General features: G+C 32.7%; 1 protein-coding gene across 5 annotated transcripts in view; it reads right to left on the minus strand.

Moving 5' to 3' along the window:
- Positions 1 to 14,317, minus strand: part of LOC106616590 (uncharacterized) — a 46,028-nt gene extending 31,711 nt beyond the window's left edge. For 2 of the 5 annotated variants that reach the window (XM_070106838.1, XM_014233311.3), the window contains exons 1-2: positions 14,009 to 14,317; positions 10,031 to 10,260 (exon numbers count right to left, since the gene is read on the minus strand). The gene's annotated coding sequence lies outside the window, so the exon portion shown is untranslated. The remainder of the gene's footprint in view (positions 1 to 10,030; positions 10,261 to 14,008) is intronic. The other 3 variants (XM_070106835.1, XM_070106837.1, XM_070106836.1) reach the window with 3 other exon arrangements.
- Positions 14,318 to 16,596: the final 2,279 nt, after the last annotated feature.

The raw sequence follows: 16,596 nt of genomic DNA on the forward strand, positions 1-16,596 counted from the left end.
GACATGCCGTGATGACATGAATGAATGACTTAAAAACAAAAAAAACTCTAGTTAGCAGGCCAAAAAACCGAAGGGTTACTAATCACAGGTAGGAAAAGGCTAGAGACTGCTTCGCTCAACATTTATGCATACAATATTTCGAAACAATAGTCTTGGAAATATTTGGGTGTAATGTTAGACGCGAGGCTAAACTATAAAAATCACATTAACAAATCCTGTAGAAAAAGGTAAAGGTGACAACTAACGAGAATATTGGCCAACAGAGCTGATAGATAAACCGGTAGGTAATGGTTCTTTCTGCGGGTACAAAGACGAAAGAGGGGAAGTAGAAAATATTCTGGCAAAGCGACTGACCCCTGAAAATATAGTACCGCATAATATAGGAGCACGATGGCCTTAACAGAGCTAAGAAGGAAGGAGTTGCCAAGGATCAGCAAAAATAAACGGATGATGAAACAGGCATAGTGCAATTTTTCGACGGGGAAACGGGTGTTTATTTTATTTTATTTTTTTTTTTTAAGGCGGTCATTTTTGTCTGTTGTGTGTTGAATGTTGGATAGTCTCAACGTAAAATTCATAAACCTATGTTTTGCCCCCAGGAATAATGTGTTTCATAAATGTACTTTTAGGGTAGTCAGCTACGTTGTCGAGCATCTCTTTTGCGACAAGCATCTGAACTCGAACTTGGTTTTGCAAAAGATTCAGGGCTTTTGGTACGACCACGCCTTATACCCAATACATTGACCAAAACTTGAGAAGTCGATTTATAAGAAATGTTAAGATTCTCTGTTATCTTTTTGATCCAATAACGACGATTTATGAGCACTGTTTCTTTAACTTTTTCAATGCTATCGTCATTAACAGACGTAATGATTTTTACCACTCAAATACTTGTTTAATCGATAAAAATTCAAAATTAATCGATGAAATAAATATTATATTGTATTAAATTTATTTGTACAATTATATTTGATCAAAAGCATATGTACATATGTACATACCATAAATTTTTTTCGAAAAATATAATATAATATACAATTTTCCATGTCTTTTCTCCAATGTTTTCTAATATTAATTTATTTTTATAATACTTTAGACAGTTTGCAATTCCTTGCAAAATTCATAGAGGCTAATTTTCAAGTAATTTTGCTTTGGAAAGAATTGATGAGATGTAGTGACTTTGGACAGTGTTTTGCTATTAAAGCATTAAAATGTATATTTCTATTTTTTTTATTCACAAATTCCTGAACTACGCAAAATATTTCGAATATTTGTGCAAATAGATGTCAAAGCGTATTTTAACAACATTTGATTTAATGATCCAAAAACGGTGAGAGCAACCCACGTGTCTAGCATTGCGTTGCGTCAGCGCGATATTATACTAAACTAATCTTTATAATACTTAATAAATGTGTATGTAGTTTAGTTTATTTAATTATATGATTAATAAATTATGATCGTCCGGTCACAAATACACTCACACACACGCGTACTGCACCAGATTATTTTTGTCAAAACTGCCACCGCAATTTACACAATGAAAAAATTAGGCCTAAAAAATATCTGGATTTAATTAAATACGTAAATATATATATGTACATACATATGTAATGCGATTCCGATTATATTATATACAAATGCTTAAGTAGAGTATTATTATTATATTAGTTGATATATTTATATGCACATATATATCATACATATTTCAGAAAACGGAAGTGATACAAATTACAAAACAAGAAAAAACGTTACTTTCGGTTACAGAGGCTATTATAGTACCCTTCACAAATACCCAAAAATCCTTACAAGTATTATTTATTGTATATTACATACAGTTTGTGTGGCAGCTATACGCTATAGTGACTCGATCTGAACAATTTCTTCACAGATTGTCACACTGTCCTTTTCATACAAGCACTTTATTCCGATCGTTCAGTTTGTATGGCAACTATAGTGGTCCGATGTAGCCGGTTCCGCCAAACGAGCAACTTTTTGGGAGAAAGGACGTGTGCAAAATTTCATAACTTTATCTTAAAAACTTAGGGACTATATATAGACAGACAAATATACGTGGCTAAATCGACTCAGCTCATGCTGATCATTTATGTACATATATATTTACATTGGATCGTTCACTAAGTAATTTCGTTGTTTTTTTTTTAATGCAATTTATACACTTTTTTTTTATTGTGTAAGGTGAACGGTCGAGTTAGACAAATTTAACCTTTCAGCAATTTTTTGAGTTGTTATTCGAAGATTTTCATCGATCTACTATTTTAATTTATCCAAATTGGCTTAAAAATGCTACTTTCTAGAACGTGGTGTATCCTCAAGTTCAAAATTGCCGGAACAAAATTTTACAAACCAATTTTGGCATTGGCATTCGGTCAACACATCTTCTCCGTACACATTAGATAGTTTTCGCTTTGCTTAAACTGCATTTTTACCCTTTTGATAATAAAACAGCAAAATATGCTGAAAATGCTGTTTCTTCTTCTATTTCCGATAGGGCACCAAACAAAAACTATTGAAGAAATTTTTTTACAAACAAGTCTTACTATGGGCCTTACTATCGACTGTTTAAACATACTTAGTGAATGACCCAATAGTATATTATGTAGTTATTCTATAGGGTCTCCGACTTTTCCTTCTGGGTGTTGAGAACTTCGTGGCAAACTTAATATAAACCTGTTCAGGGTATAATAAAACACTTAAAAGGAACATAGCTATTATTTTGTATATAAAATTTCATTATTTATTAGCTACTTAAAGGTACTGATATTTGTACATACATACGTACTATGTATTTTTGGAAGCTTCGGACATTTTTTTTTTTTTTTGGATTTATCGTTGTATGATTAATGCAAGAATAATAGTAATGCTGCAAACACAGTGGAAGCGATACACAAATAACTTTCAAAAGACACGATCATAAATTTCTTAGTCCTTGAACACCTGCTTTGCAATTCAATCGATTTGTAACGCAAGTTTTGTTATTGTTCTACATAACATAACTATTTTCCTTTCAGTTGGGAAATCTGAAAGTTCAGATATTAAACAAATTTAGTTCATTTATTGGACACCGAAGTAGAGGGAATTTTTATGCCTCTAGCCGCTTGTAAACATTTAATCGACGAACATGTTATAAATTTAGCTGAGTCTCGGTGGAGTCAATTCCTGACTTGCCCAACAATCAAACGTGACATGAATGGAGTATTAAAATTCAAAAGGAATGCCTTAAGAACTCTAGTTGGGGTACTAACAGGTCAATGTCTAATTGGTAGACATGCCAGCAGACTAGGTGCACCATAAATGACTATTCTAGAAGCTGTCAGGATGTAGAAGAAGAGAAGACTGTAAAACATCTACTATGCGAATGTAAGACTGTATATAGGAAAAGAATCGCAACTATCGGCCGAGGTTTTTTGGACGACGTCTCGGAAGTTGCTCACATAAAACTATTTGGGTTCATTCAGAGAGGAGACAAGGAGGGAACATTAGTCCCGGTGGTATCACAATGGGCCTTCTACAGGCCTAGGTGCGTCGTCAGACAGCCACTCTACCTACCTATTTCATTTATTAGTATTTCCTTACTTTCAATAACTGTTTTACATATACGACCAAATTTTTATCTTTGACAGAAGCAGTGCTACCAAGTCATCGCGTATCCGAGTGCGTTCAGAGTTCAATCAGTTAAAAATTTAGTTAGGAATTCTTTGTAATAAGATCGTATAATATAAAATCGTAATGTTTATGGATTTCTGACACCAAAAAGCTAACCATAGAAACCATCATTAAGTTGGATACCAATCGAAAAAGTGGCTTTACAGTTGTACAATATTCGTCCGATTAAGACACTGCGCTACGAGGTCTCAGTAATGGCATTTAGATAGACTTCCGTTAACAATACAGTATGAAACACATACTAACTACAGCGAAAAATTGCGTCCAAAGGCGTAAACAAAGAAATATAAATGTAAATTAGATTAAATCTTAGTTGGTAATTATGTATGAAAGCTGAAATTTTTTAATTAACATGTCTGCACTTAATTGACATGTTTACAAGCGGTACTCGGTGTTCCTTGTAGATATCTACATATGTATATATTATTATGTACCTCAAACTACACCACCTTCACTACCTCAATATTGAAATTAGTGAGTTTCATTTGAAAAACAAATATCCATAGTATATCGAAGAAATTTGTGTGTATATTGTTACTTAAATTCAGTAATCAACGAGGCATTTTCACATTACATTTGTATATACCTGGAAAGACATTATGATTTTTACAATTATTTTTATTGTACACCTACTACATTTGCCACCAGGTTTTACAACCATGACGATTAAGAATTATATATATGTGACACATTTAGAATTGAGTTATACGAAATATAAGTACAATATATATAATATGTATGTACGAGTACATATACAGTGGTAGACATTCGTATACATAGACATATATACACACCTCTTTTTGCCTAAATTAATAGAAAAAAATAATGTATTTCATTTTGAAAGTAGAGTATCATGTATTTATTCATATTTAACTTAAAAGAGCACCAAAATTTATTAAAATATCTCCATTTCTTTTTCTTTTCATCGAAAAATGTGTTCTAGGTAACTAGATAGGTAAAAGTAACAAGTCAGTAAAAAGTAAAAGTTTGTGTTTCAATTTTAGTATTTCATGCGGCCTCCTTTATTTTGAATGACGCAAAAAATTCGATTTGGCATAGAATCAACTAGTCTTTATAAGGTTTCTGAAAATTGACGAATCACATTTGTGAGTTCGGGAACACTCTTGTATTGTTTCCCTTTTGAGTAGACTTTTCCAGCAAAAACGTAAATATAAAAATGTATTGAAAACGTAAAGATAACCTTTAAAAAACAATTTGTGCTGAAACTGCTAGAAAAATTTTACGAAAAGCTGAATATTATGGTCGTTCGAAAGAAACTATATATTTCACTTATAAACAGACGAAAGCTGATTGAATTCTGGAGACAAGTAATATTTTCGGATGAAAGTAAATTTTGCATTTTTGGCATAAAAGGTCGACAAATTGTGTGGCGAAAGTCAGGAACTGTCCTTGAAAAGCAAAATCTTGTTGGTACAGTTAAACAGGGAGGTGGCGGCTGGTGGTGTGGGTCAGATTGAGTTTATTACATCCACAATGAATAAATGAGGTTATTTGAACATTTTAAAAAACAATTTGAAACAAAGTGCAGAGAATCCAACAAGATAAAGACCCGAAGCATACTGCGGAAATAGTTAGACTTTGGCTCTTGTACAATGCTCTTAGATAACTTAAAACGATCAATCGAACTATTGAGCATCTATGGGATCTGTTGGAAAAAAGAATTCATCAGCATACAATAACAAGTAAAGAGACTTTACGAAGTGTTATGAAGGCAGATTGGTCCCGGATTACATTGAATTTAATTTTTCTTTATCATTCTTAATACTTTGGTAACTAATTTTAAAGCTGAAAGAAGACTTTCTGGTGCCTATATTTACTTGTTAATACACTAAAATCCCGTTATCTCAAAAATCAAAATAAGAATATACATTTTTGTTTTTTGCATTTTGAACTTAAAAATATAAAGAAGAAATACATGTAAAATATTTGAATTTTTTACTTCACTTAAAAAAATTTGTCGGGTGAACGCAGACTTTATTGGCTATGTGTACATTCTCGAAAGGGTTACAATCATGACTACATGCAGGCCGCTCTCTCGACCGCTCTCTCGATTGTCTCGAAAAATGTATGGATGCATTATCTTGCTGGAAAATGAATTCTTTCTTAATATAATTTTCATAATAGGTCACCAACATATCTTCTAATAACTCTGTGTAGATTTCGGAGTTCATTTTCATTGTAATAGAGCAAATTGGCGCTGTTCCAAAATACGAAAAGGCGAAAAGAAACATTACGCTATTCTTTACTCCAGGACGTGTGTCTTTGGGCAAATTCCGATCCCTTTGAACTATGAACATCAGTCAACCGCGGTTTTAACTTAAGTTTTGTCCACTTTATTGTGGATATGGAGCTCGTGCGACATGCCTGGGAGTGACCGAAAGATCTAATTTATCCTTGATTTGTCGAGAAGATAACATATTCTTAGTGACTTCATAAGGAATTTGTCTCCTTTGGCATAATGTAAACTTGGCGTTTCATCGGAGCCTAGCGCCATAGTTTTGGCACTTTTTCAAAAAATTCAGTATAACTCCCTCACTTCAACAGATTTTGCTACACTCACCTTTAAATAACATAAAATATTAAAATTTCACACAAAAATCATCAAATTGTTAAAAAAAAAAAATCATACAACTGCGCATAAACGAATGTTGCATATTTAAAACATTCCAAATTTTTAAAATTGTCATGGCATAGTGACTAATACGAATACATACTATTATATTAATTAAGAAATTGATTATATTTTCATTAAATTGAAGTAATATGAACCATTTTGTTCGATTGTCATTTTGAAGGTAATTTCATAATACCATTCCCTGAGAACACCACTCGCCATCAACAGAACAGATAGTAATCACTTGGTTTGAGGTCTGGACTGAAACGTACAAAAGAACCTCCAAGTCAAACTCCCGGAACTTCTGTGAAGTCACAATCGATGTGTGGCCTAGCGTTGTCCTGATGGAACACAATTCCTATCATGCTGGTCAAAGTTACTAGTTCCTTGGTGATTGCTTCTTTCAGACGGTTTAAGTAATTGTCAATAGGTTCGAAGTAAGAGCTTAATCGTAGGGAAATAGCTCATACTAGATGATTCCCTATCAATTCCACCAAAATAGTAAAACCTACCGTGTCGGTCAACCTTGGCTTGCCCACCGTTTGCGCAGGCTCAAGCATTTTTTTTAGCACGAAATCTTATTTTTTTAACATCTTTCGAACGGCATAAAGATAAAGATTACCAAAACCATATATTGGAAAACTAATAGATTTCTTTTAACTAGACCTAGACTAGATACATATATTCCAGATGTATGCACTGTATATGTATGTACAGTTACCTACGAAAGTTTACGCTTTCGTTTAATGTGAAATTTTTCTGAAGAATTTTTAAATAACATCCAAATATATAAATCATACATATTTACACATGTATATACATATACATATCTACAAATATTTCTTATTTTATATGCCAAATTCAAGTCTCTGCCTGGCACATTTGGTCAAGTTTAATTAGTGGATTACCCATTAAATTTTATCTGTCAAAAGACGATTTGCACATGTTTGCGTATATACAATATGCATATATATACAAGTATATACTTATACATACATAAATAATATATAAAAGAATAATTAACTTATATCAAGCTGTGCAGCGACATTTTACATGAGGAAGTAATCTAGAAATTTTCTCCTAGAAAATTAACAGTTTTATAGCTCATATGTATATTTAGATATTTTGTACATATTTAATATTTATAACAGTAAATACATATAGAGATATTTAATTGTGACAATTTATTGGCTTATTAGTTGATAAGTGTTCAATTAGTAAACCAACAACTAAAACAAGAAATAAGCATAACAACCAATTTTCATAAGTGGTTATACAAAGGGTTAATTCTTACTAAATATCTAGCAGTAACTTTATTTAAAAATATTATATTTCATCTATACATATAATTGGGGATCCATGTAGAGGTACTTTTTCTAGTAGCCTTTTTTTGACGCTTGAGTCAGGGACAGCTTGACACGTCATATTATTTTTGTTCAGTATTGTTTGGCATTTCATCATGGAAATACAAGGTTTATGAATCGTTCAACTTTAATAAATGAGTTTCGCGCGCTTCGCTACTTATGGTAAACATTATCGCCCTACTGAGCGTACTATTCGCAACACCATCATCCATAATATTCGACCGAATAGACCACATCCAGAATCACACAGTGAAGAAAATATAGCGGCCACAGCTGAGAGTGTACACGAAGACCGTGGAGAGTCGATTCGGCGCCGTTCGCAGAAACTTGGGCTGACGTATGGAACGACGCATTTTACGTCGAGATCTTAAATTGAAAGCGTACAAAATACAGCTTATGCAAGAACTAAAGCCGCTCGACCTTCCCAAGCGCAAAGTTCCAAGAAGAACCGATGCTTTCGAGCCAAATTTTGTCCGTTCCCACGACAGTCGGGTCTACGTAACCGGAACGGACCCGGATTTATTCCGGCCAAGAACGGTCAACTCGGCAGAATTCTGCCGCTAAAACAACAACAGCCAAATTTTGTTCAGCGATAATGCCCATTTTTGGCTCAATGGAACGAAGAGCAACCTGAAGAGATTCAAGAGCTGGCATTTCGTCCAGAAAAAACAACGGTTTGGTGTGGTTTGTAGGCCGATGGAATCAACGGTCCATATTTCTGCAAAAATTATCCTCATGAGAACGTAATCGTCAATGGCGACCATTATCGCGCCATGATAACCCACTATTTGATGTCTGATGCAGATTGTGATCTCGGCGACATTTGGTTTCAATAAGACGGCGCCACCGCTCAAACATCGCATCAATCAATGGATTGAAAGAACACTAAGATCGATTGGCCACGAAGATCATATGATATCACACCGTTAAACTTTTTCTTGTGGAGATATCTAAAGTCTAAAGTCTATGCGGACAATCCGGCTACGATTCAGGCCTTGAAGCAAAACATTACTCGTGTCATTCGCCAGTTACCAGTCGAAATGCTCGAATGAGTCATCGAAAATGGGACTCAACGAATGGAAGATCTGAGACGTAGCCGTGAACAACATTTAAAAAAGATAGACTTTAAAAAATAAATGCCAAAGAATATTCTTTCGAATGATAATAAACATTCCCCATTTAATTTGAATTTTCTGTGTTGTTTTCTTGAAAATAGTAGGGAACCTCGAAATGAATCACCCAGTATTTATAGGTATAGGGAATCGTAATCTAAACCACTTGATGAGTCATTAACCTACTACAGCTGTGTTAAAATCTGTGATAACAGCTGCCAGCTTCTGTGTACCGTTTTCTCATGATATGTTAAAAAAGCAAACTGAACACTTCACATGTCGTGAGCTAGAACATGATTTTAACTTTTTAATTTTGCTTTCTGTTATAACAATAGCTTACAATAATTTATGACAGGTGTTGAAGAAAGCTATCGAAAAGGACCTACCAATTTATTTTGCACATATCTGAAAGTATTATATTTTTCTGGTGGTTGAAATCGCCAGGCATGTTCAGACAGTGAATTTTAGCATTCCAAATAGTAAGAGTGTGGAGATTTGTATTCCTATGAATACTGTCAGTTCAATCAAGTTTGGTAAGAACCACCCCGAACCATTTCAAAATGAACAATTATTTTGACTTAAAGAGACCAATCCATGCAGTGAAGCAAAACCACTAAAGTAGACTCATTAATAACAACTTAGAACTAATAATGGCATCGACATGTCAACATTTCTTATCATACAACTTAATATTGGGCATAGCCACATTTCTGTGCTCAGATCTTTAAAGAATCGACGCTGGAAAAAGGTCGATACTGAAGCCTATATTGAAGACTGGTCTTGGTCTTACTACGAAAATAGTATCTAAAATGTAAAGGTCGCTATAATCGGCATATAGTATACAGAATGATTATATCGAATTTTGTGAAAAATATGATTTCTTTGAAACAGTACGGCCTGCTAATCGCATATCAAAATGACTTAAGCTTATACTAAATAATGGGTTAGGATTTGTGTTATTTTAACTTGTTCGAGACTTTAGGTGGTTTCGGCTTAATCAATAAGGATTTTCGGCGGGAATAAGAAATATGTCTAGATTTTTATACGAAACTTTTAAGCATAGCTTAAGTCGACTTATTCTATTTTAACATTTTACCACAAAAATAATTTGCATTTACATTACAGTTTAGATAAAAACTGAAAAACTTAATACTTTATAAAAATAATATTTTAAACAAAATAACTTGATAATTGTGGTTATGATATTTTTATTTAATTACAAAATAATTACTCACATCTTTGTTCACAATTGCATCCGCCACTAAGGAAGTTCATTAAATTGACAATTAGTTTTTTTTATATTTGACTTAAATTTATTGTCTTTCACAATAATTAGCTAGTAAATCATTTTAGGAACACTTTTCAAACATTATATACTTATGTAGATATGTATGTGTGTGTATACAGATGATTTTTTCTCACAAATGCTTTGCAGTTATTCCAGTTTTCGTTACTGTTAATTTTGCTGCGCAGTTACATTTGAGCATTAAATACATATATGTATGTATTAGGGTGGAGCGAAAAAAAATTTTTTTTCAAAAAGTTTCTTTTTTATCTACAAATTTTACCCTCAAGCTAAGCAAAAAAAACTTTTTTTTCGCTCCACCCTAGTATGTATGTATGTGTATATATATTGTTTTATTTTTTATGCTACAATGCTTCATTGCTTTCGTGCTTCAAACGATAAGCAATATTTTTCTATGTTTTTTTTTCAAGAATGTCATATATGTATGTACATACTATATACTACTGTATATTAAAAAGATGTAAGGAAAAGCTAAGCTCAGGCGCGGTTGAGCTATACTGTAATAATTAAAGAGGCCTATAATAGGTAATCATATTGGTATTGACCGTTACATGGGACATAAGCACAGTTAGAAGAACGAAAATCAAGCGATTGAGTATATGGTGAATGGAGAGACATACAGCCAACGGAAATCAGTTCGTCTCGTCATCTTAAACATATATCTGGATTAGTTTTGGCAGTTACAAAGAACCGTTAGATGAGCAGAGCTATTATACCTTGTGCAACATCTTGTCAGGGTATAAAACTGATACATGTGATTATTATGTTTCTTTGTACATACATATACATACATAGGTACATACTTATGTAAATATGTATGCCTTTATGAACGATTTTGAATTTATAATATTTGCTTTTTACTTCGCTGCTTTTTACTTTTGACTTCTTTCCTAATTTCTTTTCAACTCTTTAATTACTTTCTAATTTTAATTTTTTGCGGAGCAGAATGCTAAGCGCTTGAGAGAAAAAAATCAAGGTTATAAGCGATTAGGATGGGATCAACTCCTTGAATTGTATTTTGCGGCGAAGTTCTTTCTTGTGGATTCAGGAAAAAGATATTGTATACATGATGTAGTAATACAAAGTCGTTTCTTTTTGGGAAAATGTGTTTCCAAAAAACAAATATCATATTAATAATTTATTTTTTGTAATTACAATATTTAAAATTAGCACTATATATGTTGGCAAATTTCCTAACTTTTATTTTAATTTATGACAAATTCATTAGCTAATTTTAGTTTATGATGATATTTATAAAGATATTTTATTATTATTATTTTTACTTTAAGAAGGTATATTTACCTTTAAAAGTATTAGTTTTACTCAAAACATCAAAAGCAATTTTTCTCACGATAATGCTACATATCTTTTTTAACACAAAACTTAAACGATCTTTTGAAAAATATCTAGCATAAAGTTTACAAAGAAATATGCAGAAAAATAGTTTAGTCAGTCTTAAAACCAAATGAAAATACATTTTTTTGTATAAAAATATGCAACAAGTAACAACGTTAAAAAACGTAAACATCGGTTGCACCGAAGCTGTAATACCTTTCACAAATAAAAAATATTCCTTACAAGAACTTGATTCCGATCGTTCAGTTTGTACGGCAGCCATTAGATATAGTGAGCTGATCTGAACAATTTCGTCGGAGATTACATTGTTGTAGTAATTAACTCATGGCAAATTTCGTGAAGATATCTTATCAAATGAATATAAAAAACTCAAATTTTGCTTTGTTTTTGTAAGCTTTATTTTTAATTGAATTCCGCGGAATATATGTATACAATTTTAGTTTTTTCTTACACTGAAATATAATAATATAATAATTACTATTTTTATACCCTGAATAGGCCATATTAAGTTTGCCACGAAGTGTGTAACAACGAGAAGAAAACTTCGGAGACTCAATAAAGTATATGTACACTTATATATATATAACTGATCAGCGTTACAAGTTGAGTCAATTTAGTATTGTCCGTCTGTATATACGCGAAGTTTTGAGGTATCAATCTGAGATTTTTAACACGTCTTTTTCTCTTAAAAAGCTGCTCATTTGTCGGAACCGCCGATATTGGATCACTATAGCATATAGCTGCCATACAAACTGAACGATTGATATCTGTTTTTATTTTTGCTCCGAACTTATATTTTTATTTATTTAAAGCATTTTATAATTGTAATTTTTTATACACAGGTTGGTCTGTCTCACCAAGAAATAGCACTACTAACTAAAAGGTTACAACTTATTCCGTCAATTAATTCTTTGTTTACAAGCCATTTGAACTTGACGTGTCCGAGTATAATATCGCGCAGTAATTAGATTCTTTGTTTTGAAAGATTTAAAAGGAAATTTATCAACAATTGTTAGAAGTATATAAGGAGTTCTCACTTTCAAAATTGCTAATGCCATAGGCATCTCAGACGAACGAGTACTTCATATTTTACATGGAGAATTACACATGAAAAAGCTGTTTGGAAAGTTAGTGTTGCACACACTAACAATTCAACAAAAACTGGATCGGGAACAAATTTCTCAGCATAATATGGAGCGTTTTAAGCAGAATAAAACCGATTTCTTGGTCGTTTTATAACTATGGATGAGACTTGGATCTACCACCATGATCCTAAATTGAAACAAGAACGTTTACAGTGGACTGAAGCTGGTTGTCCAGCTCCAAGGCAGGCGAAGTCACAAAGATCAGCAAAGAAGATTATGGCATCAGTTTTTTTTGAAATCCAGAAGGATTTTGTTGATAATTAGCTGAAAAAATTCCTTCGTGGAGAGCGTTTTGACGGGTATTTTGCAGAGCTTCCGGAAAGTCATTATAGAGATGGCATAAATTATTGGAGGGTGATTGGAATAACTGTATTGAAGTTAAGAGAGATTATATAGAATAAAAAATATATTTCATACCAAAAAAAGTATTATTTCATTTCGAGCGCAGAAACTTTTCAACCAACCTGTACATACTACTTAAAATTGCATTAAATTCACTATTTACAGCAGTTCAGCAGCACAGAGTACAAAATTTCTGCAATTTCATTGGCACAAGAATTTGTTAATAATTTACATAAAAACTATAAAGCGCTTCTTGAAAAACAGAGAGTCCTTCTCTCTCACTAGCTTTCTTTTTTCAAAAGCCAACTAGCTAGTTTTAGGTAATAATTAAAACCGTTATGCCCAGTACACATACATATGTAGGTCTGCTAATATTCTATGCAATTCATGTATTTTTGTTTTAAATAATCTTTTTTTTTTTAGATAAATATTTATTATTGTTGTGAGTATATATTTATTTATATACACAAACAAATGTATATTTATTTGTTGTTCTCGCACACTTTTATTTCTTATTTTATTTACTATTCTACACACGCACTTTTTGTGCTCTTCCCCCACTATTTACCACCTCTTATGCTCTTAATCGCACTTTAATCATTTGATATAATTGCATTGTACAACAAATACAAGAAGCACAATAAATATTACACGAGTTACTTTGCTCTTTAACATATTCTTATGCACATATATATACATATGTATATAAGTATGTACTTATTCTTTAGTCTTTCGCAATTTTTACTATTTTGTTGTGCTCCGCTGTTTCTGTTTATTGTGCACATGCAGCACATACAAACATACAAAGTAATCGGTATTGCTTTAACACTATAAACACTATAAGTACTTTGAGTGGTATAAACCATCAATCAAACTGATAACGCTTGATACAAAGTGTACACAAAGTACGAGTATATGTTTGTATGTCAGAATTTATTTTTACTCCGCGTCTAATGAATGAGACATATGAGCACATATTAAGTGAGTTAATTACTGTTAGAAATAATAATTATATTTACTACCATAGTATTGGCAACAAAAAAAAACACAATTTGTTTACATACTTTTATTTTGTTTTTGGTTTCAATTTTTAATTTTTTATAACTTTTTATTTTTAATTTCGAAACATTTGCTTATTCATTTAAGTGCGTTAATACTTTATATGTAGAACCATATGTTATTTATGCGCACAAAATCGAATTGTCAAATAAAAACAATAACACACACACACAAAATTATTTTACGCGAATTTATTTAGCAAACTAAATGACAGCAGACAATTTAGAGAACTGCACCGACGCATCACATACGGCGTATATCAAAAGACTAAAATTTAAATTTAAGCATTTAAGCGCGCACGCTACTGGGGCGCACTCATTCGGATTGACGAACATGCCTAGCTGTTGTAGTGATGCCCCCTCTTGTTCGTGTGTATGCACGCGCAAAGCTTGAGCTCCACTTGCCGGGGCGTACGCGAACATTTGTACTTATATATATGTAGTACATAACGTCGTGTGTCTGAGTGTGTGTGCGTGAGTAGATGTACGACGCGCCGGCTGTTACTCTCTGCCTACTTTTTGGCCACTGTGATTGTGCCGAACATTCATTGTTGCTAATCAAAACAATAACAAAAATGCGTAAATACGAGTATGTGTAAATTTATATATTTGCCAAATTTTGGCAAAACAAAAATACTGAATAAGCGTTTGGTGCATACGGAGGATAATAAATTATGAAATATTAACAATTTATTAGCGTTGATAGTTCTATATATTTAAAAAGTTTCGGAATTTTGAGAATTTAAGCGGGAAAAATATAAAGAACAAAAACAAGACAATGCACTTATATATTTAGAGATCATTGTTATAAAAAAAAATAAATTGGTAATTATGTACTTAATGACCCCCACTTCGGAGGGGGTTGGGGTTGCAGATGGTATGTGAAGGAAGTCTGTGAAATACAATTTCAGTGGATTTAGCCGTCGGCCACCCTTCAAAAAAATTATATGAAGGGTTAAAATTTCGTGAAAACAGCATATTCCCAAATTATATGATATTCAAAAATTGAGAAGTAAAATATATTTTTTTAATATTCAGGCCCCTTTGCCTTCAAACATCCCCCTCCCCCCCTCTGTATAGTTTAGGTCCCCCAACTAAGGAGGACTCAAAATTGAAATTTTTTTTTAAATCGTCTTATTTTTACTAGTAGATTACACATCCGTGAGCGGAAAGTGAATTTTTTCAATATTTCTATTTTTTTGTTTTTGTTTTTATATATATGCATTAAAAGTAAAAAATTGTGATACATTTAAATTAATTGTTTTACTTTTTTCTTTGAAAAATCACATATTGTTCAAGTTTTTTGGTGTATTTACTCCTCTTTTTCATAAACCTTTCTGAAAATGTATATGAAAATATCAATGTTAGTGCACTTTTATTGTGATATAATATTAACAATTACACATACTCTGTATCGTGTAGAAAATTATCATCGAGGTTGAGATCTTTTCTCGCGTTATATAAGCGACCAGCCTTTCTACACTGGCGGCCTTCGGCCGCGCTTCAAAAAAATAACCCTGGTCGGTCCAAAACCGGGGTGTTCATAATTCAATCGCGTCAAAATCCTTTTCGCTGCTGTTTGTGCAGAAAGGAGTTTGACGCAATTGAATTATGAACACCCCGGTTTTGGACCGGCCAGGGTTATTTTTTTGAAGCGCGGCCGAAGGCCGCCAGTGCGGAAAGGAGTTCGAGTTAAAATAATTATATTGTAATAATCGAAATCAGCCATTTAATTAATAAAAAAATATTTGTATTTCCACCCACCATAACTTTTTTTTAAGGGGTGACCGACGGGTAATTCCTTCGAATTCATAAAAAGGACACTTAATTGTGTCACCCCTTACAACCCCAACCCCCTACGAAGTGGGGGTCATTAAGTACATATTTACCGGGTTTTCCAATAAGAGTAATATGTTTTTTTTTTTTGCAAAACAACACACTAATTGTTAAGGAAATTCAAATGTTTTTTATTGAATGTAAAGTACAATCGCTACAATTAAGTTCTGAATATAACATCATTCAATTGGCTTCCATGACTTTTTTTGCAGGGACGAATTCGATTAATCCAATTTTCGAGTACTTTTTCCACTAAGTTTCTCAAGTCATATGTTATGAATAGCACGTTCAATATTAACTCCTAAAGCTTGAAGAGAGTCTGGTTTATTGCTAAAGACCACTGACTTCAAATAACCTCCATAGAAGTAGTCTAAAGATGTTAAATCACAACTTCTTGGAGGCCACTCAGTACCACAATTTCTTAAAATTATCGAATCTCCAAACTTTTCTATCATTAATTCGGTTGTTGCAAGTGCTATGTGGCACGCCTTTGACCGTTAAGGTGTCACCAGCTTCACTTCGTAAGAAGTACGGACCCAAGACCCCGTCAGACCAAAAACCACATCAAACTGTCAATTTTGGTGAATTTAATAGTTGTTCATGAATAATATGTGGATTTTCTTCGCTCCAAAATTTTTTTGTTTATTGACCGCACCTCATCGGAGGAGATGATTTTCTTAAAAAAATCGTTATCGTTTTCCAGTTGTTCCAAAGCAAAATCAGCAAATTCACGACGTTTACGGTGGTCTAATGGCTCT

Source organism: Bactrocera oleae, chromosome 3 (assembly GCF_042242935.1).
Source record: "Bactrocera oleae isolate idBacOlea1 chromosome 3, idBacOlea1, whole genome shotgun sequence".
NCBI lineage: Eukaryota > Metazoa > Arthropoda > Insecta > Diptera > Tephritidae > Bactrocera > Bactrocera oleae.